Here is a 26,799-nt window from a genome sequence, read left to right as displayed (position 1 = left end):
TTGTGATTTTGGTGTACTTGTAAATACTTGACACAAACCAACGTTCGAACATGTTCCCATGTGTAACTCACTCTGACCATCTGTCCTGTGTGCTCTTTTTTACAAAGGGACTTGCTGTAGCCCTGAACAGACAGATGAAAAGGCACTGCATTGTCCTTTACCACATCATTCAGACCGGCCTGTGATTGAAAGAACATCCATACCATAATGCATTACCATAATTCTTCAGTCCTGCCTACTATTAATCATTTTGCAGAGGCCAAAATGTGCTGGAGAATGTCAAATAATGGGTTCACTGAAGGTTTGGTGCAAGAAGTTTGAAAGCTGGGCAAACCCATTAGCTCAAAAAGCACACAATAAGAAAATTGTTAATTAAAAATAATGATATGTGTTTTCCTTGGAGTATTGTTAATAGATTTTACAAGATAAGGTGCTGACGATCTAATATTAGCTTGATTGGGCTTTATTAGTGTCAGTTTTCTTTATGTAATGCATATGGTTTGATTGCCCCCTGCTGGCAGATAGCATTTAATACAAACAACAAACAGAAACAGGTTCAAAGCTGAAAGAATTATTCTGTAAAATTGAACTGAGGTCCCAGATAACAGAGCATGATGCTGTTAACATTATTAAATTAAATCAATTCAAAAACTCACTGATCTCAAACATATTTTGGAAATGGAGAAATAGGAATAGTAAAGTGTAAATAATAAAGTATAGTTAGCAGTGAGTATGATTTGAGAATTGTCAACAAACGTGCAAACAAATTTAGTTTGATGAAGTTACAATGAAGCTGCCAGGGTCTTCATTAGGATAGTCTGATCTTCTGATGTACCACATGGTGTGTTAAGTTTAATTTATATGAGAAATTTTCAAATTACTTTGTTTTACTGAAGAAATAGGCAGATATTTGCACATATTCACCGACAGCAAAGTTGTTCACATTTTTCCAATGACCTTTATTGTGACCTTTCACTTATCTGCCACCATCCACAAGATGCACTTCAGAAATTCACTAAGGCTCCTTGGGCAGCACATTCCAAATGTACAACCATTACCCATACCAAAGACAAGGACAGCAAAAAACTGGGAACACAACCATCTTCATGTCCCCTTCCAGACCGCTCACCCTCCTGACCTGGAAATGTATCAACATTCCTTTACTGATGCTAGGTCAAAATCCTCGAACTTCCTCCCAATCATCACTTCAAGTGTATCAAGAGAGGGGCAATAAATGCTATCCCTGCCAACAATGTGGACATCCCAATGAGTTTATTTTAGAAAGTTGTTTGATTGTAAAGAACCTGAATATTGCTGGAAGAAGAGACATGTAATTCTTAACATATCTGGGATTCTTTATGTGCTATCCATCACATCCAACTGAGACATTGCAAACATGGGCTGGCTAAGTTAGGTCACTCATCTACACGTGCAAGTAGCTGAAGGGACATGTTTATTGATAAGATCTGCCAGATATTGGAGCATACAGGCTACATTTCTAGCAACAAATTGACACTAAAATTCATATAACAAAATTATGTTGCAGTTTTAATGTACAAAGAATCTATGCAATGTCATAATCAAAATATGATCATAGACAGATATTCCAAAAACTCAGTCAAAGGAGTTAAGTTTCAGAAAGTGTTTGCAGAATGAGAGAGATTGAAGAGGTGAACTGGTCTCTGGAGGGAAATCCTGAGTCAAAGTAAAGGCAGCCATAATTGGGCCAACGGAACAGGACAGGATGTGCACCCAGAGAGTGATGGAGGTGGCTGGTAACGTTAGAGGTGATTTAGAGATAAGGAGTCTTAAGAATATGAACAAAGTTAGCATGAGGGTGATAGGCTGCAATTACTGACTTTGGAGTACAGAGAGATGGGAGAAGGTGTGATGAAATGTTCAATAAAAGAACATTTTTAATAATTTAAATAAGGAGAAATTATTTTCAACAACTGAGTTAGAGAATACAGATTAAAAGTGATTGGCAAACCCAGGGGCAACATGAGGAAAAAACTTTTTTTGCAACCATTTGTTAGGAATAAACTGCCCAGTAAGGTAATGGATATAAATTTAGTCGTCATCTTCAAACCAGAATTAGACAAATACTTGAAGAAGAAAGTGCTGCAGGAATAAAAGGAACAATTGGCACTTCCTGATGACACAGATAATGGGGGCTTTTGGGCTCAATTTATCCTGAAATATTCTAAGTTTGTAAAGAATGCCTAGATTTAAAATTGTGATACACTTTAACATTGAAGCAGTAGCATAAGAAAAAAATCTTATAGTTTCTTTAAAATATCTGTGGAATCTGTAATTGCTTTTATGAATTTTTGAGAAAAGAATTTTAAGAATTTGTGACAATTGGAAAGGAATCAATTTTACTTTCCTTGAATAGTAAGAAAGATTGTTCCATGTGATCTGAAGATCATTGACTTTGATGCAGTGTCAGTTGAAAAGACACTAGCATTGGAATACCATGCGACCAGACACAAAGTACAGCTGCAACATAAGGAAGAACAGAGAAGGTATACTTACACTGAGCAATTTATGTATTATGCTGTTCAAAATGACAAAGAATAAACAAAGATTGTGAAACAATTTTCCTGCCCTTGCTTCAGTTTTCTCAGAGTTGATCAAATTATTTAATGGGATTTATTAAAGGGCTTGAATACATGTGTCATTGGCGCATCTGTGCCCTCAAAACTGTCATGAGCCTAACTCACTCTACAGGATTCTGCCATCCAAGTGCTAAGCATATCCAACTTCCCAGCTGACCCATGTCCTGCTGTATCCTTTGATAACCTTCTCATGACCTACAATTGTTTTGTCGGGGTCCCAGCACTGATCCCTTTGGAACACCACTGTTAACAGACCTCCAGTCAGAAAAACATCCCTCCACCACTGCCCTCTGCCTTCTATGACCAAACCAATTTTGTATCCAACTTAGCAACTCATGGTGAATTCCATTTGGCTTAATCTTCAGGAGTAATGAGGGACATTGTCAAATGCCTTAATAAAGTTCACGTGGATGATATCTACCACCCTCCCCTGATTAATCATCTTCATCATTTCCTCAAAAAACTCAATCAAATTTGTGAGACAAGATCTCTCCTGCACAAAGCCATGCTAACTATCCCTATTAAGCATTTTTTTTCCAAATGCAAGTAAATCTTGTCCCTAAGAAGCTTCTCCAATAATTTCCTAACCACTGATGTAAAGCTCACTGATTTATAATTTCCTGGATTATCTCTGTTGCCCTTCTTAAACAAAGGAATAACACTGACTATTCTCCAGTCTTCAGGGACATGGCCTGTGGCTAAAAAGGATTTAAAAAATCTCTATCAAGGCCCAAGCATTCTCATTCCTTGCCCCCTTCAGTATCCTGGGATAGATTATATCAGAACCTGGGGACTTATCTATCATAATGTGTTTCAAGCACCCAATATTTCCTCCTCCTTAATATCGTCATGCCCAGAATATTAACATACACATCCTTAATTTTACCATCACCCATGTCCTTGGTGACTACCTATGTGAAGTATTCATTAAGGACCTTACCCACTTCCTCTGGCTCCACACATAAATTCTATCCTTTATCCTTAAGTAGATATACCCTTTCCTTAGTTACACTCTTGCTCCTGATATTAGTTTAATACACGTTGGGATTCTCCTTAATCCTTCTGCCAAGAACATTTTATGGTCCCTTTTAGCTCTAGTGAAGAAGACATTTGGCATGCTTTCCTTGATTGGTCAGAGTATTGAGTTTATAAGTTAGGAAGTCATGTTGTGGTTGTACAGGACATCAGCTAGGCCACTTTTGGAATATTGCGTGCAATCCTGATCTCCTTCCTGTCAGAAGGATATTGTGAAACTTGAAAGGCTTCAGAAAAGATTTACAAGGATGTTGTCAGGGTTAGAGGATTTGAGCTATAGGGAGAGGCTGAACAGGCTGGGGCTGTTTTCCCTGGAGCGTCAGGGGCTGAGGGGTGACCTTATAGAGGTTTATAAAATCATGAGGGCATGGATAGGATAAATAGACAAAGTGGGAGAGTCCAGAACTAGAGGGCATAGGTTTAGGGTGAGAGGGGAAATATATCAAAGGGACCTAAGGGGCAACTTTTTCACACAAAGTGGTACGTGTATGGAATGAGCTGCCAGAGGAAGTGGTGGAGGCTGGTTCAATTGCAACATTTAAGAGGCATTTAGATGGGTATATGAGTAGGAAGGGTTTAGAGGGATATGGGCCAAGTGCTGGCAAATGGGACTATATTAAGTTGGGATATCTAGTTGGAATGGATGGGTTGGACTGAAAGGTCTGTTTCCATGCTGTACATCTCTGTGACTCGATGCTTCCTTTATATTCCTCAAGGGCTTTGTCTGATTTCAATTTCCTAAACCTTACATATATTTCCTTTCCCTTTGTGACTAAACCTTTAGTATCTCTTGTCATTTCCGGTTCCTGAATCAGGCCATCCTTATCTTTTATCCTCCCAGTAACATGCTGGTCCTGAACTCTGATCAACTGGCCTTTAAAAGTTTCTCTTCATACAGCTTTCCCCAACATATATTCCCCAGTTTCTGCCTAAAATGTTTTAATTAGCTTTCTCCCAATGTATCACCTTCACCCAAGAACCATTCTTTTCCTTGTCCACAACTACCTTAAACCTGACAGAATAATGATTACTGTTCCAAAATGCTACCCCACTGAAACTTAAATCAGTTGACCAGGCTCATTCTCCAAGACAAGATCTAGCACAGACCTATTCCCTAGTTGAACTATCTAAATTTTGATTTCAGAATCCCTTCTGAAAGCACCTAACAAATTCTGCCCCATCTAAGGCCCGCCACTAAAGGATCCCTGTGAATATTGGGGATGTTAAAGTCACCCACTACCACATCCTTGTTGTTTTTAACACCTTTACATGATCTGCTCACACATCTGTTCCTCTGTCTCCTGCTGGCTATTGGGAAGCCCATTGTAGTGTTTGCACCTTTCTTATTCCTGTTCTACCCATATGGCCTCACTGGATGAGCCCTCCAAGATGTCATCTCTGAAAGCAACTGTGACATTCTCTCTAATCAGTAATGCAACTCCCCCCACCCCTTTTATATATCTTGTTATCTCACCTGAAATATCTAAACCCCGGAATATTGAGCTGCCAGTCCTGTCTGTCTCTCAACAAAGTTTCTGTAATAGCTACATGTAGTCCCATGTAATAATCCAGGCTCTAAACTCACCTGTGTTACCTGTTATACTCCTTGCATTAAAATAAATACATTTCAGAGTGCCAGTCCCACCATGTTCACCAACCAGGCCCTGCCTGTGTGTTCTATTATTCTCACTATTGGATTTGCCCAGCAATTGGATCATGACTGACCATGGGAGCATCGAAACTCTTTAGGTGACATCATCATTCTTTTGGTGAGAAATTTTCTTCAAAACTTCCCACATAAATGACAGGCCCAAAATTCTGAACATCCAATTTTATCATACATGCCAACACTGAAAATCGTAAAAGAAATGCCTGACATGATCCAGATAAATGCTTTCAAGGTGTTAGTGTTTTTAAATTACATGGATACAGTGCGATATAATGCACACAGAAGCTGCCTGAATATTAAACAGTTGGCTTTTAGATTTGCTAGTCACAGGTATAATATGGACTTTGTGCTGCACGGTTCATTTCTGAGGAATTGATATTGATGCAGGTATTTGGGAATATAGGAATACAAGTAGAGAATTAGGCCATTCAGTCCATCAAGACTATTCTATCTCCATTTGTTAAGATTAAGGCTGACCTTTGTTAGTATTGTGGATTTAATTACTTTAAAGTTTATCTCCCTGATGTGATTGATTTATTATGCACAATGTAATTCTAAAAGCCATGCTTTATACAATACACAAAAATACAATCATTGAAATTTACATTTATTCAATAGACTTAAATTAAATTTTTAAACTAATTCATCTAGTTATAGTTAAACACCCTTGACATTTGACCACACTATTGCATCATTCTCTCATGCCATTCCTGACTCTCAGCTTTAGGGAGGAGACAGTGAGGTCTGCAGATGCTGGAGATCAGAGTTGAGAGGGTGGTGCTAGAACAGCACAATGGGTCAGGCAGCATCTGAGGACAATAGACAATAGGTGCAGGAGTAGGCCATTCTGCCCTTCGAGCCAGCACCACCATTTATTATGATCATGGCTGATCATCCTCAATCAGTATCCTGTTCCTGCCTTATCCCCATTACCCTTGATCCCACTATCCTTAAGAGCTCGATCCAACTCTTTCTTGAAACTATCCAGAGACTTGGTCTCCACAGCCTTCTGGGGCAGAGCATTCCACACACCCACCACATGGAGCAGGAAAATTGACCTTTCAGGCAAAAGCCCTTCATCAGAACTCTCAGCTTCACCCTGTTCACTTGCCCTCACCCTCACCTTCACCCTCTTCACCATAATCATGGTTTCACCACTTTCGCCCTGCTGACCAGTTCCATTATCACATTAAACTGAAAGCAGATATCTAAGATATAAATTGGAATGCTATTTGTGATTCACAGACTCAATCCATTCAAACAAATTACTTGACCATAGAATATGTTGGTAACAATCAGTAGATAAAAGTGACCATGGAAATAATAGGACAACAGTCATGTTGTATTTGTATTGGTTTTCAGGGATGTGTCAAGTGCAGGTTTTCATCTGTAGAGGGAAAATGCTTACTCTCAGTCCACTGGGTTTGCGTAATTTTCTCTAGGCCAATATGCCTCCATATGCACAGAGCTGCCTCATCTGTCCAATGACAAGTGCATTTTATCTGTTTCAGTAAGAGAGCAGGTGTGGACACGATGACTGTGTCCTGTGGGATACTGGCACTGGGTTTGTGCTAATAATCACAGACTGACTGTAATGTTTCACATTGCCTAGAAAACACTAAGAGAGATGCTGTTTTGCAAATATAAATTATTGGCTTGATGTGAGAAACTCTTGATAGTATTCCACCTTTAATTCAATTTCAGTTTGGAAGAATTCTCCTTCAGGGAGCTTCATTTTCTCTGATGGCACACTGGTTAATGCACTTGCATAGCGCTCCTTTGTGTGTTGTTTTAACAGACATTAATTCCTTTATTTTAAACAGTGAACAATTAATTAAAATAGTGTACAAAGGAATGCAAATACCTGAACCAGAACATTACCAGATGAACTATCCCAAAGTAACAAATAATTCTATCAGCACTCTCAAGTTTCAATTCAATTAATACACTATTAAAATAAAGCTTGACACTGACTTGTCATTGGCTCCAAATCAAAGCCTGAAGTTATTTTTGAACAGATGTTTTAAGTTTGAATGTTTAATGCACCAGATGGATTCTGGCAGCTTTTCATTTTACCTCTTTATTGAAAATGTCAGGAATTTCAATTATTTTGAGACAAGTTTGCAGCTCATCAGCTGCTACAGGTGAAACATCTCAAGCACAACTTAAACAGAATGGTTCATTGCCCACTTTATAATTTTAGTTCTCTAATATAGCAACTAATATGAATGCACTTGTTTGCATAATGTATGTTAAACATCTTTGGGTCCCTTTGATGTAATTTTAATAATTGAAATACTGTTGTAACTCAATTAAATATATTTTCAAGTCTGGATCAGACATTTAAACTACCATACAGTATATACTCTTTCTCCACAGTTTACTAAAATTACAGTTGAAAACATATCAATATAATTCAACCCTCTAGAATAATAATTTTCTATTAAAACTATATTCACCACAATCTGATAAAACTCTGATATGTTCCAGTATATTGGAAACAATTTCAATACTAACATCATCTACAAAGCCTTGCAATTCCAACAGTTCTATTTTCTTGGTGGAAGAATTTTAGCAGGTCTGCACACCAACAGAGTCCTGTATTCAGTTGTTTTGAATTTCAAAATCATTGTTGAGGAATTTGATCACAATCTTACAGTAAGTTACACAGCCAGATTTTCCCAAACATTTTGGGTAGTGAATTTCTATTGGGCTGATTTAATTTCACAAGATTATTTTGGGAGGAGACCAATGAAGCTCACAAAGATATAGAGAAAATGTCGATACATGCAACTCTGTGGATCCTTGCATATGCTTAGATGACTGCATAAGCAAGCAGTTGGAAGTGAGAGAGGCAGAGTAGAGTTGTGCACAGTTCCTCCAGGATGCTCAGTAACAGTTACAGTCCTGCTAAGCAGGGCTCTAAAGCTGGACCTTCAGAGTCACAAGAAAGGCTCAAATTAGATCAGCATCAAAAAGTGTACCCATAACTCCAAGTTCTCTGAAATAGTATTGGGTCAAGGGCTCGGAGTGGATGAGTTCAACCAGGACATGGGCATAGCCATGCCTTAGGGATTTGAGGCAGGTAACTCCTTCATTGAAAGAGTGACCAATCAGATGGGAAGTATTTGTGGCAAATCCTAGGGGGGGAGCTGAAGGTCACAGGATACATGCCACACACTGTAGCATGGCCCAGTGATACAAACTGCACAGAATACATGCCACACACTGTAGTGTGGCCTAGAACATAGAACATAGAACATAAAACAATACAGCACAGAACAGGCCCTTCGGCCCACGATGTTGTGCCGAACATTTGTCCTAGCTTAAGCACCCATCCATGTACCTATCCAATTGCCGCTTAAAGGTCACCAATGATTCTGACTCCACCACTCCCACAGGCAGCGCATTCCATGTCTCCACCACTCTCTGGGTAAAGAACCCACCCCTGACATCTCCCCTATACCTTCCACCCTTCACCTTAAATTTATGTCCCCTTGTAACACTCTGTTGTACCCGGGGAAAAAGTTTCTGACTGTCTACTCTATCTATTCCCCTGATCATCTTATACACCTCTATCAAGTCACCCCTCATCCTTCTCCGTTCCAATGAGGAAAGGCCTAGCACTCTCAACCTATCCTCGTACGACCTATTCTCCATTCCAGGCAACATCCTGGTAAATCTTCTCTGCACCCTCTCCAAAGCCTCCACATCTTTCCTAAAGTGAGGCGACCAGAACTCCACACAGTACTCCAAATGTGGCCTTACCAAGCTACAACATCACTTCACGACTCTTGAATTCAATCCCTCTGCTAATGAACGCTAATATACCATAGGCCTTCTTACAAGCTCTATCCACCTGAGTGGCAACTTTCAAAGACCTATGAACATAGACCCCAAGATCCCTCTGCTCCTCCACCTTACTAAGAACCCTACCCGTTAACCCTGTATTCTGCATTCTTATTTGTCTTCCAAAATGGACAACCTCACACTTGGCAGGGTTGAACTCCATCTGCCATTCCTCAGCCCAGCTCTGCATCATATCTAAGTCCCTTTGCAGCCGACAACAGCCCTCCTCACTATCCACAACTCCACCAATCTTGGTATCATCTCCAAATTTACTGACCCACCCTTCGACTCCCTCTTCCAAGTCATTAATAAAAATTACAAACAGCAGAGGACCCAGAACTGATCCCTGCGGAACTCCACTTGTAACTGGGCTCCAGGCTGAATATTTACCATCTACCACCACTCTCTGACTTCGACCGGTTAGCCAGTTTTCTATCCAACTGGCCAAATTTCCCACTATCCCATGCCTCCTGACTTTCTGCATGAGCCTATCATGGAGTACCTTATCAAATGCCTTACTAAAATCCATGTACATTACATCCACAGCTCTACCCTCATCCAAATGCTTGGTCACCTCCTCAAAGAATTCAATAAGACTTGTAAGGCAAGACCTACCCTTCACAAATCCGTGCTGGCTGTCCCTAATCAAGCAGTGTCTTTCCAGATACTCATAAATCCTATCCCTCAGTACCCTTTCCATTACTTTGCCTACCACTGAAGTAAGACTAACTGGCCTGTAATTCCCGGGGTTATCCCTATTCCCTTTTTTGAACAGGGGCACAACATTCACCACTCTCCAGTCCCCTGATACCACCCCTGCTGACAGTGAAGACGAAAAGATCATTGCCAATGGCTCTGCAATTTCCTCTCTTGCTTCCCACATAATCCTAGGATATATCCCGTCAGGCCCGGGGGACTTGTCTATCCTCAAGTTATTCAAAATGCCCAACACATCTTCCTTCCTAACAAGTATCTCCTCTAGCTTACCAGTCCTTTTAACACTCTCCTCTTCAACAATACGGTCCCTCTCGTTTGTAAATACTGAAGAAAAGTACTCATTCAAGACCTCACTTATCTCTTCTGACTCAATACACAGTCTCCCACTACTGTCCTTGATCGGACCTACCCTCGTTTTCGTCATTCTCATGTTTCTCACATACGCATAAAATGCCTTTGGGTTATCCTTGATCCTATCCGCCAGAGATTTTTCATGCCCTCTCTTAGCTCTCCTAATCCCTTTCTTCAGGTCCCTTCTGGCTATCCTGTATACCTCCACTGCTCTGTCTGAACCTTGTTTCCTCAACCTTATGTAAGCCTCCTTCTTCCTCTTTACAAGACATTCAACCTCCCTCGTCAACCAAGGTTCCCTCACACGACCATTTCTTTCCTGCCTGACAGGTACATACATATCAAGGACACGTCGTATCTGTTCCTTGAAAACGTTCCACATTTCCACGACATCCTTCCCTGACAGCCTATGCTCCCAACTTATGCTCCTCAGATCCTGTCTTGCAGCATCGTATTTACCCTTCCCCCAATTGTAAAACCTACCCTGTTGCACGCACCTATCTCTCTCCATAACCAAGGTGAAAGTCACAGAATTGTGGTCACCATCACCAAATTGTTCACCCACTAACAAGCCCATCACTTGTCCCGGTTCGTTACCAAGTACCAAATCCAAAATGGCCTCCCCTCTGGTCGGACAATCTACATACTGAGTTAGAAAAGCTTCCTGGACACACTGCACAAACACCGCCCCGTCCAATCTACTTGATCTAAAGAGCTTCCAATCAATATTTGGGAAGTTGAAATCGCCCATGACTACTACCCTGTGGCTTCTGCACCTTTCCAAAATCTGTTTCCCAATCTGTTTCTCCACATCTCTGCTGCTATTGGGGGGCCTATAGTAAACACCCAACAAGGTGACTGCACCTTTCCTATTTCTGACTTCAGCCCATACTACCTCCAAAGGCAGATCCCCCTCGAACTGCCTTTCTGCAGCCATTATACCATTTCTAATTAGCAACGCCACCTCCCCTCCTTTTTTACCACCCTCCCTAATCTTACTGAAACATCTGTAACCAGGAACCTCCAACAACCATTCCTGTCCCTCTTCTATCCACGTTTCCGTGATGGCCACAACATCATAGTCCCAGGTACCGATCCACGCCTTAAGTTCACCCACCTTATTTTTGATACTCTAGTGATACAAACTGCACAGAATACATGCCACACACTGTAGCATGGCCCAGTGATACAAACTGCACAGGATACATGGCACAGAGCTTGTTGCAGCCAGGTTAGCACTTCTCTCGAGCTGTCCATTGTGCCATCTGAGGCATTGACCACCTTGACTCTCTAACTGAGTGGGCATCTGTTCTACAGGACCCTGTGATAGCAGCTTCCCCTACATTGTCAACAGTGCAGCAACTTCTGGAGATGTCCCAGTAGTAGCACCTCCAAGATAAGGACAACCACTACAAGCAGAGCCAGGTGAGTAGGTTACATCCAGTCCATGTAGGTCAGAAAGGGATCACACTTTCAGTGACTGAGAGCAGAGGCCACTGTGTTGGGCATACCATTAAGTGGTTCACTGGAACTTGCTCCATGTTGTTCCTCTTGGAATGCACTGTATATATTGTATATGCTGTATGTATCACAGGTGATGTACACCAGGCAGTCACCTGTGTAGGGGCTGGGCAACTTCAAGCTTGCAGTGTTCAGGGCAGCACTGATACTTCACAGCACCAGGAACCTGGGTTCGGTTCCACTCACAGATGACTGTCTGTGTGGAGTTTGCACATTCTCCCTGTGTCTGCATGGGTTTCCTCTGGGTGCTCTGGTTTCCTTCCACAGTCAAAGATGCGCAGGTTAGAATGGATTGCCCGTGCTAAATTGCCTATAGTGTGCAGGGATATGCAGGCTTGGTGGATTAGCCATGGAAATTGTAGTATCACAGGGATAGGGTAGGGGGATGGGTCTGGGTGGGATGCTCTTCGGAAGGTCAGTATAGACTCAATGAGCCGAATGGCTTGATCCCACAGTGTAGGGATTCTATGATGTTGGCACATGTCATCGCACTTGAAATTTCATTCTTTAATGGCATGACTTGTGAAGCGGGATGAAGTGGGCAAAAGAAGCAAGAATTTTGGAAGAGTTGGGGGGAGCAAACTGATGTACCATTTTCCCTGTTCATAAGAGTTCACAGGTTCCAGGCTATATGTTCACTGGAAGTGTTATCCCTGGCAGCTGAAAGTAAGTTCTGGACCACGTGAAGGGTTAATGCTCTTTGGTGTTGGAGTGGGAATGACTAAGTGAAGTGAGAAGTTTCAGGAAAAAGGCATGAGCCTCAATGAGAGGTGGATGCAGTAGCAGATATCGAGTGAGTGTGACATATTAGAGAGACAATGGTGGAACTTAAGCTGGCAGCATGGAAAAGTACATGGACCTTCTTTCTGCTGCACCAGACTGAGGTAACTTTAACATGGGTGGGAGCCTCAGATAAGGCTGGTAGGATCAAATGTTGTAGGTTATGGTCGAGCCTTTTAACTTGCCAAACATAGACTGGGACTGCCATAGTGTTAAGGGATTAGATAGAAAGGAATTTGTTAAGAGTGTAGAAGAAAATTTTCTGATTCAGTATGTGGATGTACCTACTACAGAAGGTGCAAACCTTGATCAACTCTTGGGAAATAAGGCAGGGCAGGTGACTGAGGTGTCAGTGGGGGAGCACGTTGGGGCCAGCGACCATAATTCTATTAGTTTCAAAATCGTAATGGAAGAGGATAGACCAGATCTAACAGTTGAAGTTCTAAATTGGAGGAATGCTAATTTTGACGGTATTAAGCAAGAATTTTAAAAAGGTGATTGGGGGCAGGTAAAGGGACGGCTGGAAAATGGGAAGCCTTCAGAAATGAGATAACGAGAATCCAGAAACAATATATTCCTGTTAGGGTGAAAAGAAAGGCTGGTAGGTGTAGGGAATGCTGGATGACGAGAAAAATTGAGGATTTGGTTAAGAAAAAGAAGGAAGCATATGTCAGGTATAGACAGGAGAAATCGAGTGAATCCTCAGAAGACTATAAAGAATACTTAAAAGGGAAATCAGGAGGGAAAAAAAGGGACATGAGATAGCTTTGGCAAATAGAATTAAGGAGAATCCAAAGGGTTTTTACAAATACATTAGGGACAAAAGGGTAACTAGGGAGAGAATAGGCCCCCTCAAAGATCAGCAGGCCAGGCAGCATCAGGGGAGCAGGAGAATCGACATTTCGGCATAAGCCCTTCTTCAGGAGTGAGGCTGGTGTGACAAGCGAGCTGAGATAAAAGGTGGTGTGGGAATTTGGGGGAGGGGCGCAGGGAATACGATAGGTGGAAGGAGGTGAGGGTGAGGGTGATAGGCCAGAGAGGGGGTGGGGGCGGAGAGGTTGGGAAGAAGATTGCAGGTCAAGAGGGCGGTGCTGAATCCGGGGGTTGGGACTAAGATAAGGTGGGGGAGGGAAATGAGGAAGCTGGAGAAATCTACATTCGTCCCATATGGTTGGAGGGTTCCTAGGCGGAAGATGAGGCGCTCTTCCTCTGGCGTCTTGTGGCCAGGGTCTGGCGATGGAGGAGGCCAAGGGCCTGCATGTCCTTCGTGGAGTGGGATGGGGAGTTAAAGTGTTCAGCCACGGGGCGGTTGGGTTGGTTGGTCCGGGTGTCCCAGAGGTGTTCCCTGAAACGATCCACAAGTAGGCGGCCTGTCTCCCCAATATAGAGGAGACCACATCGGGTGCAGTGGATGCAGTAAATGATGTGTGTGGAGGTGCAGGTGAATTTGCGACAGATATGGAAGGATCCATTGGGGCCTTGGAGGGAAGTAAGGTGGGAGGTGTGGGCGAAAGTTTTACACTTCTTGCGGTTGCAGGGGAAGGTGCCGGGAGTGGAGGTTGGGTTGGTGGGGGGTGTGGACCAGACGAGGGAGTCGCGGAGGGAGTGGTCTCTCCAGAATGCTGATAGGGGTGGGGAGGGAAATATATCCCTGGTGGTGGTGTCTGTTTGGAGGTGGTGGAAATGACGGAGGATGATACGATGTATCCGGACGTTGGAGGGGTGGAAGGCGAGGACCAGTGGGGTTCTGTCCTGGTGGCGATTGGAGGGGCGGGGCTCAAGGGCGGAGGAGCGGGAAGTGGAGGAGATGCGGTGGAGGGCATCGTCAACCACATCGGAGGGGAAATTGCGGTCCTTGAAGAAGGAGGCCATCTGGGTTGTACGTTTTTGGAATTGGTCCTCCTGGGAGCAGGTGCGGCGGAGGCGAAGGAATTGGGAGAATGGGATGGCGTTTTTACAGGGGGCAGGGTGGGAGGAGGTGTAGTCTAGGTAGCTGTGGGAGTCGGTCGGTTTGTAGTAAATGTCTGTGTTGAGTCGGTCACCCGAGATAGAAATGGAGAGGTCTAGAAAGGGGAGGGAGGAGTCTGAGACGGTCCAGGTGAATTTGGGGTCGGGTTGGAAGGTGTTAGTAAAGTGGATGAACTGTTAAACCTCCTTGTGGGAGCATGAGGTAGCGCTAATACAATCATCGATGTAACGGAGGAAAAGGTGGGGGGTGGTGCCAGTGTAGCTGCGGAAGATGGACTGTTCCACATATCCGACGAAGAGGCAGGCATAGCTGGGGCCCATACGGGTGCCCATGGCTACTCCTTTGGTTTGGAGGAAGTGGAAGGATTGGAAGGAGAAGTTGTTAAGAGTGATGACCAGTTCAGTGAGTCGAAGGAGGGTGTCAGTGGAAGGGTACTGGTTGGTTCGGCGGGAAAGGAAGAAGCGAAGGGCTTTGAGTCCTTCGTGATGGGGGATGGAGGTGTATAGGGACTGGATGTCCATGGTGAAGGTAAGGCATTGGGGGCCAGGGAAGCGAAAATCATGGAGGAGGTGGAGGGCGTGGGTGGTGTCCCGAACGTAGGTGGGGAGTTCTTGGACTAAGGGGGACAGGACCGTGTCAAGGTATGCGGAGATGAGTTCGGTGGGGCAGGAGCAGGCTGAGACAATGGGTCGGCCGGGGCAGTCAGGTTTGTGGATTTTGGGCAGGAGGTAGAAGCGGGAGGTGCGGGGTTGTGGGACTATGAGGTTGGAGGCGGTGGATGGGAGATCCCCTGAGGTGATGAGGTTCTGGATGGTCTGGGAGATGATGGTTTGGTGGTGGGGGGTGGGGTCATGGTCAAGGGGGCAGTAGGAGGAGGTGTCTGCAAGCTGGCGTTTAGCCTCAGCGGTGTAAAGGTCGGTGCGCCAAACTACCACCGCGCCTCCCTTGTCTGCTGGTTTGATGGTGAGGTTGGGGATGGAACGGAGGGAGTGGAGGGCTGCACATTCCGTGGGTGAGAGGTTGGAGTGGGTGAGAGGGGTGGACAGGTTGAGGCGGTTAATGTCACGCTGCAGTTGGATATGAAGAGATCGAGGGCAGGTAAGAGGCCAGCACGGGGTGTCCAGGTGGATGGGGTGTGTTGGAGGCGGGAGAAGGGGTCTTCAGAGGGTGGGCGAGAGTCTTGGTTAAAGAAGTAGGCGCGGAGGCGAAGGCGGCGGAAGAATTGTTCGATGTCTCGCCGCATGTTGACTCATTAATCCGGGAGCGTAGGGGGATGAAGGTGAGGCCTGTGTCGAGGACTGATCTTTCATCCTCAGAGAGGGGGAGGTCTGAAGGGATAGTGAAAACACAGCAGGGCTGGGAGCTAGGACCTGGTGTGGGGCCGGAACTGGGAGTGGGGGTCGGAATTACGCATGGGGGCGGAGTTAGTCGTGGGGGCAGAGATCAAAATGGGGGTGGAGATTGACGTGAGAGTGGCGTAGTGTGCGGTGTGGTCCTTGAGCAGGTGAGTGACGTCACTGTGGGCAGAAGTTGCTGCAGTGATGGCAGCTCTGGGGATGGAAGTGGCGTGCTGGGCAGAAACGACGCTGGTCCCGGTGGCCATGGATCCCGCGGCGGCCGCATATCTGTCGGCGATGGTCTTCCTAGTGATCGTGGAGGTGGTTGTCTGGGTGGCGATCGCGGAGGCTGCATGGTCAGTGGTGGCTGTTGTCCGTGCGGCCGTGGGGGCGGAATTGACGTCACCGTTCGCTGCGGTGGCTGCAGTGGCTGCGTGGGCAATGGCGCCTGAGCGGTTCCGGAGGTCACGAGAAGATTCAGGAACGGTCAAGGAATCCGGAGTGTGGGGGTGAGTTTATGAATGTTTTTTGTACTTACTTTCTTTGATGTTCGATATGGCTCGGAAAAAACGTTTGTCCAGTGTATGAATTCTTCTGAGGATGAAGAACATCAAAGGTCCTTTGCAGGTCTGGGAGAGTGTTGTCCTGAGCTGGGACAGGGCTGACTGCAGGGAGTGTAGGTAGCGGCACATGGCTGCGAGTGTGGAGTGGAGGATCCGGAGGGAGGTCTGTTGCTGGAGGTTTTGGATTTGTTGCAGGTACAGGTTGTCCTGGTTGGGTCCAAATTGTGTTGGTCTGAACGTAGTCTGGAGTCCGTGTGGGGTCAGTCGGTTCCGTAGACAGGTGCTGAGGAAAGAGATGTGGCTGTAGTAGTGAGTCTGTTTCAGGACGTGGCTGAAGAGCTTCAGGGCAGAGGAGATGACCTGGGGGGTGCAGTGAGAGAGGGACTCACTGAGATCCTTGTAGAGGGAGGAGGAGAGCTTCTTCAGGGTAGGCATCCTTGTAAGAGGATTCGCAGAAGCTCTTCAGCCACGTCCTGAAACAGACTCACTACTACAGCCACATCTCTTTCCTCAGCACCTGTCTACGGAACCGACTGACCCCACACGGACTCCAGACTACGTTCAGACCAACACAATTTGGACCCAACCAGGACAACCAGTACCTACAACAAATCCAAAACCTCCAGCAACAGACCTCCCTCCGGATCCTCCGCTCCACACTCGCAGCCATGTGCCGCTACCTACACTCCCTGCAGTCAGCCCTGTCCCAGCTCAGGACAACACTGTCCCAGACCTGCAAAGGACCTTTGATGTTCTTCATCCTCAGAAGAACTCATACACTGGACAAACGTTTTTTCCGAGCCATATCGAACAAAAAACTTTCATGTACTCACCCCCACACTCCGGATTCCTCGACCGTTCCTGAATTTGCTCGCGACCTCCAGAACCGCTTGTACCGCCATTGCCCACCACTGCCGCTGCGAATGGTGACGTCACTTCCCCCCCAACCTCTCACCCTCACAATGCGCAGCCCTCCACTCCCTCTGCTCCAACCCCAATCTCACTATCAAACTGGCAGACAAAGGAGGCGCAGTGGTAGTTGGCGCACGGATCTTTACACCGCTGAAGCTAGAGGCCAGCTCGCAGATACCTCCTCCTACTGCCCCCTTGACCATGACCCCACCCCCCACCACCAAACCATCATCTCCCAGACCGTCCATAACCTCATCACCTCAGGGGATCTCCCATCCACCGCCTCCAACCTCATAGTCCCACAACCCCGCACCTCCCGCTTCTACCTCCTGCCCAAAACCCACAAACCTGACTGCCCCGGCCGACACATTGTCTCCGCCTGCTCCTGCCCCACCGAACTCATCTCCGCATACCTCGACACCGTCCTGTCCCCCTTAGTCCAAGAACTCCCCACCTACATTTGGGACACCACCCACGCCCTCCACCTCCTCCATGATTTTCGCTTCCCCGGCCCCCAATGCCTTATCTTCACCATGGACGTCCAGTCCCTATACACTTCCATCTGCCATCATGAAGGACTCAAAGCCCTTCGCTTCTTCCTCTCCCACCGACCCAACCAGTACCTTTTCACTGACACCCTCCTTCAACTGACTGAACTGGTCCTCACTCTTAACAACTTCTCCTTCCAATCCTCCCACTTCCTCTAAACCAAAGGAGTAGCCATGGGCACCTGCATGGGCCCCAGCTATGCCTGCCTCTTCGTAGGGTATGTGGAACAGTCCATCTTCCGCAACTACACTGGCACCACACCCCACCTTTTCCTCCATTACATCGATGATTGATTGTATTGGCGCTACCTCATGCTCCCACAAGGAGGTTTAACAGTTCATCCACTTTACCAACACCTTCCAACCCGACCTCAAATTTACCTGGACCGTCTCAGACTCCTCCCTCCCCTTTCTAGACCTCTCCATTTCTATCTCGAGTGACCGACTCAACAGACATTTACTACAAACCGACCGACTCCCACAGCTACCTAGACTACACCTCCTCCCACCCTGCCCCCTGTAAAAACGCCATCCCATATTCCCAATTCCTTCGCCTCCGCCGCATCTACTCCCAGGAGGACCAATTCAACTACCAAACAACCCAGATGGCCTCCTTCTTCAAAGACCGCAATTTCCCCCCAGACGTGGTCGACAATGCTCTCCACCGCATCTCCTCCACTTCCCGCTCCTCCGCCCTTGAACCCCGTCCCTCCAATCACCACCAGGACAGAACCCCACTGGTCCTCACCTTCCACCCCACCAACCTCTGGATACATCGTATCATCCTCTGTCATTTCCGCCACCTCCAACAGACCCCACCACCAGGGATATATTTCCCTTCCCACCCCTATCAGTGTTCCGGAGAGACCACTCCGTCCGCGACTCCCTCACCAGGTCCACACCCCCCACAAACCCAACCTCCACTCCCGGCACCTTCCCCTGCAACTGCAAGAAGTGCAAAACTTGCACCTCCTTTGCCTCCTGGCCACACGACGCCTGGAGGAAGAGCGCCTCATCTTCCGCCTAGGAACCCTCCAACCACACAGGATGAATGCAGATTTCTCCACCTTCCTCATTTCCCCTCCCCCCACCTTATCTCAGTCCCAACCCCTGGATTCAGCACTGCCTCTTGACCTGCAATCTTCTTCCCGACCTCTCCGCCCCCACCGCCTCTTCAGCCTATCACCCTCACCCTCACCTCCTTCCACCTATCGTATTCCCAGCGCCCCTCCCCCAAATTCTACCCCCCCCTCCCCCACCTTTTATCTCAGCCCGCTTGGCTCACCAACCTCATTCCTGAAGAAGGGCTTATGATTGAAACGTCGATTCTTCTGCTCCTCGGATGCTGCCTGGCCTGCTGCGCTTTTCTAGCACCACACTTTTCAACTCTGGTCTTCAGCATCTGCAGTCCTCACTTTCTCCCCTCAAAGATCAGCAAGGTGGCCTTTGTGTGGAGGCACAGGAGATGGGCAGATACTAAATGGGTATTTTGCATCAGTGTTTACTTTGGAGAAGGACATGGAAGATATAGAATGTGGGGAAATAGATGCCTCCTTTTTCTTCCTTATTTTCTCATCAATATCCTCAGGCCCCTCCATAGTACCCTTTGGATATCCCTTATTATTGAAAAATGTCTATGTTACACAAGAGCAAATGCTGGATGTCTTGAAATGCATAAAAGTGGATAAATCCTCAGAACCTGATCAAGTGGACCCTAGAACCCTGTGTGAAGCTAGGGAAGCAATTGCTGGGCCCCTTGCTGAGATATTTGTATCATCAATAGTCACTGATGAGGTGCCAGAAGACTGGAGGTTGGCTAACATGGTGTCACTGTTTAAGAAGGGTGGTAAGGACAAGTCAGGGAACTATAGACCAGTGAGCCTGACGTCGGTGGTAGGCAAGTTGTTGGAGGGAATCCTGAGGGACAGAATTTAACTGTATTTGGAAAGGCAAGGACTGATTAGGGATAGTCAACATGGCTTTGTGCGTGGGAAATCATGTCTCACAAACTTGATTGAGCTTTTTGAAAAAGTAACAAAGAGGATTGATGAGGGCAGAGCAGTTGACGTGATCTATATGGACTTCAGTAAAGAGTTTTACAAGGTTCCCCATGGGAAACTGATTAGCAAGGTTAGATCTCATGGAATACAGGGAGAACTAGCCATTTGGATACAGAACTGGCTCAAAGAAGACAGAGGGTGGCGGTGGAGGGTTGTTTTTCAGACTGGAGGCCTGTGACCAGTGGAGTGCCACAAGGATCAGTGCTGGGTCCACTACTTTTCAACATTTACATAAATGATTTGGATGCGAGCATAAGAGGTACAGTTAGTAAGTTTGCAGATGACACCAAAATTGGAGGTGTAGTGGACAGCGAAGAGGGTTACCTCAGATTACAACAGGATCTGGACCAGATGGGCCAATGGGCTGAGAAGTGGCAGATGGAGTTTAATTCAGATAAATGTGAGGTGCTGCATTTTGGGAAAGCAAATCTTAGCAGGACTTATACACTTAATGGTAAGGTCCTAGGGACTGTTGCTGAACAAAGAGACCTTGGAGTGCAGGTTCATAGCTCCTTGAAAGTGGAGTCGCAGGTAGATAGGAGAGTGAAGAAGGTGTTTGGTATGCTTTCCTTTATTGGTCAGAGTATTGAGTACAGGAGTTGGGAGGTCATGTTTCAGCTGTACAGGACATTGGTTAGGCCACTGTTGGAATATTGCGTGCAATTCTGGTCTCCTTCCTATTGAAAGGATGTTGTGAAACTTGAAAGGGTTCAGAAAAGATTTACAAAGATGGTGCCAGGGTTGGAGGATTTGAGCTATAGGGAGAGGCTGAACAGGCTGGGGCTGTTTTCCCTGGAGCATCGAAGGCTGAGGCGTGACCTCATTGAGGTTTATAAAGTCATGAGTGGCATGAATAGGATAAATTGACGAAGTCTTCTCCCTGGAGTGGGTGAGTCCAGAACTAGAGGGCATAGGTTTAGGGTGAGTGGGGCAAGATATAAAAGAGACCCAAGGGTCAACTTTTTCATGCAGAGGGTGGTACATGTATGGAATGAGCTGCCAGAGGAAGTGGTGGAGCTTGGTACAATTGCAACATTTGAAAGGTACCTGGATGGGTATATGAATAGGAAGGGTTTGGAGAGACATGGGCCAAATGGGACTAGATTAGGTTGGGATATCTAGTTCAACCAAAGGGTCTGTTTCCATGCTGTACATCTCTATGACAGGTAGATTTGTGATATTGGTCATTTCAATACCCCAGGGTAAACTGGGAATAAGATAAAGTGTGGGGCAACGGAGGAAAGAAATTCCTGCAATGTGTGCAGGAGAACTTTCTGAAATAATACATTTCCAATCCTCCCAGGTGAGGGGCTGGACCTATTCCTAGGAAGTGAAGCAGGCCAAGATGAGAATGACAGAGTAGGGGAGCATTTGGGAAATAGTGATCATATAGGAGCCACAACATGACCTCCCAACTCCTATATTCAATGCTCTGACCAAAAAGGAAAGCATACCAAATGCCTTCTTCACTGTCCTAGAGATGTCGCAGAGTCTTCTAGCTCAGGCAAATAATTGGTCAATTTTATTTTCTTAACTCTGGTTAAATGTAAGGCTTTTGATAAAGTTAAATACTCCCTGAATTACATAAAATTAGATAATGCCTCCTCCAAAGCTCCTATGATAACATGATTCTGAATGTATTCATCTTTTAGGGCTCCACATTCACAGCTCTCAGCTAGTGTTTAGAAATTACTAATAAAGGAAATAACACAGTCTGTTGGTTAATTAAACCTGTTACATTTTGTCTGCTTTGTAATGGTGTTCCTCTGAAGGCTTAAGAAGCTTTTATAACATCTTCCTATCTCGCAGTTTATTCATTAAACCCTTTCTGACCAAGATGTCACCTGCAGTACCACCAATGACAATAGAGAAGGATATTGACCAGTTCCGCATTAGGTGTTTCAGAGCTATTGATATATCCACAAAGTTAGCTCTGCCACCTCTCAGCCTGATGTGGTTTGGTCCATTCTCGAAACCTTTAGTCATTCATTTGTATTCCATTGTTTCACAGATTGTCCTTTCGCCCCCTCACCACCTGCACAAAGCATTTAGTTTATCAAAGTTGAGGGTGATGGCCTTGTGGTATCTTCACTTGACTATTAATCAGAAACTCAGCGAATGTTCTGGGGACCTGGTTTCGAGTCCCACCAGAGCAGATGGTAGAATTTGAATTCAATAAAACCTACCTGGAAGGAAGATGACTGTGAAACCATTGTTGGAAAAACCTGCTGGTTCACTGATGCCCTTCAGGGAAGGAAACTACCTTCCCTTCCGGGTCTGGCCTACATGTGAATCTAGACCCACAGCAATGTGTTGACTCTCAACTGCCCTCTGAAATGGCCTAGCAAGCCACTCAGTTATATTAATCACAACAAAGACTCAGCAACGAAATGAAACAGACAGTCTATCTGGCATCAACCTAGGCATCGGTAAAGACAATGGCAGAAACAGCCCTGTTGACCCTGCAAAGTCCTTCTCACTAACATCTGGGGACTAGTGCCAAAATTGGGAGAGATGTCTCACAGACTAGTCAAGCAACATGGAGAAAGTGAGACTGCAAATGCTTGAGATCAGAATCGAGAGTGTGATGCTGGGAAAGCACAGAAGGTCAGGCATTATCCGAGGAGCAGGAGAATCGACGTTTCAGGCAAGAGCCCTTCATCAGGAATGAGTTAAGCAACAGCCTGACATAGTTACACTCATGGTATCATACCTTACAGACAATGTCCCAGACACCACCATCACCATCCATGGTTATATCCTGTCCCACTGACAGGACAGACCCAGCAGGTACAGTGGATACAGTCGGGAGGGAGTTACTCTGAGAGTTCTCAACACTGACTCCAGACCCCGTGAAGTACTGATGGCTTCAGGTTAAACAAGAGCAAGGATTACCCCTGCTGATGAATCGATATCCTCCATGTTGAGCAACACTTAAAGAGAACACTGAGGATGGCAAGGGCACAGAATATTCTCTCGGTAGGGGATTTCAATGTCCACCCACAAAGAGTGACTCAGCAGCAGTACTACTGATCGAGCTGGTTGGGTCCTAAAGGACATAGCTGCTCAACTTGATCAGCAGCAGGTGGTGAGGGAACCAACAAAAGGGAAAAACATACTTGACCTCATCCTCATCAATTCACCAGCTGCAGATGCATCTGTCCATGATAGTATCGGTAAGAGTGACCACTGCACAGTGCCAGTGGAGACAAAGTCCAGCCTTCACAATGAGAATAACCTCTATGGTGTTGTGTGGTACCATCACTGTGCTAAATGAGACAGAATTCAAACAGAGATAAGGTGGGCACTGCAAATCAGAGTCAAAATGTGTGATGCTGGAAAAGCACAGCTGGTCAGGCAGCATCTAAGGAGCTGGACAGTCAACGTTTCAGGCATAAGTTCTTTATCAGTAGCCCAAGGTGTCTTTAGAGCTAAGAGCAGCAAGGAGGGGACATGAAAGGTCCTTAGTCGGTAGGATTAGGGAAAACCCTAAGGCTTTCTATAGGTATGTTAGGAATAAAAGAATGACTAGGGTAGGAATAGGTCCAGTCAAGGATAGTAGTGGGAAGTTGCGTGTGGAGGCGGAAGAGATTGGGGAGACACTGAATGAATACTTTTCTTCAGTATTTACTCAGGAACAGGGCATTGTCGTCGATGTGAATACTGAGTCACAAATAAGTAGAATGGATGGCTTTGAGGTATGTAGAGAAGAGGTGTTGGAAATCCTGGAAAAGGTGAAAATAGATAAGTCCCCTGGGCCTGATGGCATTTATCCTAGGATTCTCTGGGAAGCAAGGGAGGAGATTGCAGAGCCATTGGCCTTGATTTTTATGTCCTCTTTGTCTACAGGAGTAGTGCCAGAAGACTGGAGGATAGCAAATGTGGTTCCCTTGTTCAAAAAGGGGAGTAGGGATAACCCTAGTAACTATAGGCCGGTGAGTCTCACTTCTGTTGTGGGCAAAGTCTTAGAGAGAATTGTAAGGGATAGGATTTATGCACATCTGGATAGGAATAATGTGATCAAGGATAGTCAGCATGGTTTTGTGAAGGGCAGGTCGTGCCTCACAAACCTTATTGAATTCTTTGAAAAGGTGACGAAGGAGGTTGATGAGGGGAAAGCGGTAGATGTGGTATATATGGATTTTAGTAAGGCGTTTGATAAGGTTCCCCATGGTAGGCTACTGCAGAAAATACGGAGATATGGCATTGAGGGTGAGTTGGAGGTTTGGATTAGGAATTGGCTGGATGGAAGAAGACAGAGGGTAGTAGTTGATGGCAAAGTTTCTTCATGGAGTGCCGTCACTAGCGGTGTTCCGCAAGGATCTGTTTTGGGACCATTGCTGTTTGTCATTTTTATAAATGACCTGGAAGAGGGGTTAGAAGGTTGGGTGAGCAAGTTTGCGGATGATACGAAAGTCGGAGGAGTTGTTGACAGTGAGGAAGGATGTGGCAGGTTACAGCAGGATATAGAGAAGCTGCAGAGCTGGGCAGAAAGGTGGCAAATGGAATTCAATGTAGCTAAATGTGAGGTGATTCACTTTGGGAAGAATAACAAAAAGATGGGGTACTGGGCTAATGGTCGGATACTTGGTAGTGTGGATGAGCAGAGGGATCTTGGTGTCCATGTACACAGATCTCTGAAAGTTGCCACCCAGGTAAATAGTGCGGTGAGGAAGGCATATGGCGTACTGGCTTTTATTGGTAGAGGAATTGAGTTCCGGAGTCCTGAGGTCATGATGCAGTTGTATAAAACTCTGGTGCGGCCGCATCTGGAATATTGTGTGCAGTTTTGGTCGCCATACTATAGGAAGGATGTGGAGGCACTGGAACGGGTGCAGAGGAGGTTTACCAGGATGTTGCCTGGTATGGAAGGAAGATCGTATGAGGATAGACTGAGACACTTGGGGCTGTTTTCATTAGAGAAAAGAAGGTTTAGGGGTGACTTGATTGAGGTGTACAAGATGATTAGGGGGTTAGATAGGGTTGACAGTGTGAACCTTTTCCCGCGTATGGAGTCGGGTATTACAAGGGGGCATAGCTTTAAATTAAGGGGGGGTAGATATAGGACTGAAGTTAGGGGTAGGTTCTTCACTCAGCGAGTCGTAAGTTCATGGAATGCCCTGCCAGCAGCAGTGGTGGACTCTCCCTCTTTATGGGCATTTAAGCGGGCATTGGATAGGTATATGGAGGATAGTGGGTTAGTATAGGTTAGGTGGGCTTGGATCGGCGCAACATCGAGGGCCAAAGGGCCTGTACTGCGCTGTATTCTTCTATGTTCTATGTTCTAGATAAATGGGAACGGTGTGGGGCTTAGGGGAAGTTAGCTGAGAATGCAAAAGGTAGATGAAGGTGGGGAACAAGGTGATAGGTCAGAAAGGAGGGGGGCGTGGATAGGTAGGAAGGAATATGGACAGGTAGGACAGTTCAAAAGGGCGGTGTCGAGTTGGAGGGTTGGGCCTGGGATAAGGTGGGGAGGGGGGGAATGGGAAAACTGGTGAAATCGACCTTGATCCCGTGTGGTTTAAGGGTCCCAAGGCGGAAGATGAGGCTTTCTTTCTCCAGGCATTGGGTGGTGTAGGAGGCCCTTTACTTGTACGTCCTTGTTGGAGTGGGACGTAGAGTTAAAGTGGTCAGCCACAGCGCGGTGGGGTTGTTTGGTTCGTGTGTCCCAGGGATGTTCTCTGAAACATTCCACAAGTCGGCATCCTGTCTCCCAAATGTGCAGGAGACCACAATTGAGAGGAACAGACACAGTAGGTGATGTGTGTGGAAGTGCGGGTAAATCTCTGTTGGATGTGGAAGGATCCTTTGGGGCCTTGCATGGTGTTGGGGGGGGGGGGGGGGGTAGGTGTGTGTGCAGGTTTTACACGGTGTAAAGTGCATCTCCTCCACCTCCCGCACCACCACCCTCGAACCCACCACCCCCCCCACCGCAACAAGGACAGAAACCCCCACCCCCCCCACCGCAACAAGGACAGAAACCCCCCCCCCCCCACCGCAACAAGGACACAACCCCCCACCACCCCCCCACCGCAACAAGGACAGAACCCCCCCCCCCGCCACCGCAACAAGGACACAACCCCCCCCACCCCCCCCCACCGCAACAAGGACACAACCCCCCCCCACCGCAACAAGGACAGAAACCCCCACCCCCCCCCACCGCAACAAGGACACAACCCCCCACCCCCCCCACCGCAACAAGGACACAACCCCCCCACCCCCCCCACCGCAACAAGAACACAACCCCCCACCACCCCCCCCACCGCAACAAGGACACAACCCCCCACCCCCCCCCCCACCGCAACAAGGACACAACCCCCCCACCCCCCCCCCCACCGCAACAAGGACACAACCCCCCCCCCCCCCCACCGCAACAAGGACACAACCCCCACCCCCCCCCACCGCAACAAGGACACAACCCCCCCCCCCCCACCGCAACAAGGACGCAACCCCCCCCTGTCCCTGGGGGGGGCGGTCCCTGTGCCGGGGGGGGCGGTCCCTGTGCCGGGGGGGCGGTCCCTGTGCCCGGGGGGGCGGTCCCTGTGCCCGGGGGGCGGTCCCTGTGCCGGGGAGGGCGGTCCCTGTGCCGGGGGGGCGGTCCCTGTGCCGGGGGGGGCGGTCCCTGTGCCGGGGGCGGTCCCTGTGCCGGGGGGGCGGTCCCTGTGCCGGGGGGGCGGTCCCTGTGCCGGGGGGGGCGGTCCCTGTGCCGGGGGGGCGGTCCCTGTGCCGGGGGGGCGGTCCCTGTGCCCGGGGGGGCGGTCCCTGTGCCGGGGGGGCGGTCCCTGTGCCCGGGGGGGCGGTCCCTGTGCCGGGGGGGCGGTCCCTGTGCCCGGGGGGGCGGTCCCTGTGCCGGGGGGGCGGTCCCTGTGC

The sequence above is a fragment of the Chiloscyllium plagiosum genome, unplaced genomic scaffold (assembly GCF_037043375.1).
Source record: "Chiloscyllium plagiosum isolate Xiang-an unplaced genomic scaffold, Cpla_swu_hap1 HiC_scaffold_4, whole genome shotgun sequence".
NCBI lineage: Eukaryota > Metazoa > Chordata > Chondrichthyes > Orectolobiformes > Hemiscylliidae > Chiloscyllium > Chiloscyllium plagiosum.
The sequence above is the reverse complement of the archived record's forward strand: the minus strand, read 5'-3'. Positions refer to the sequence as shown.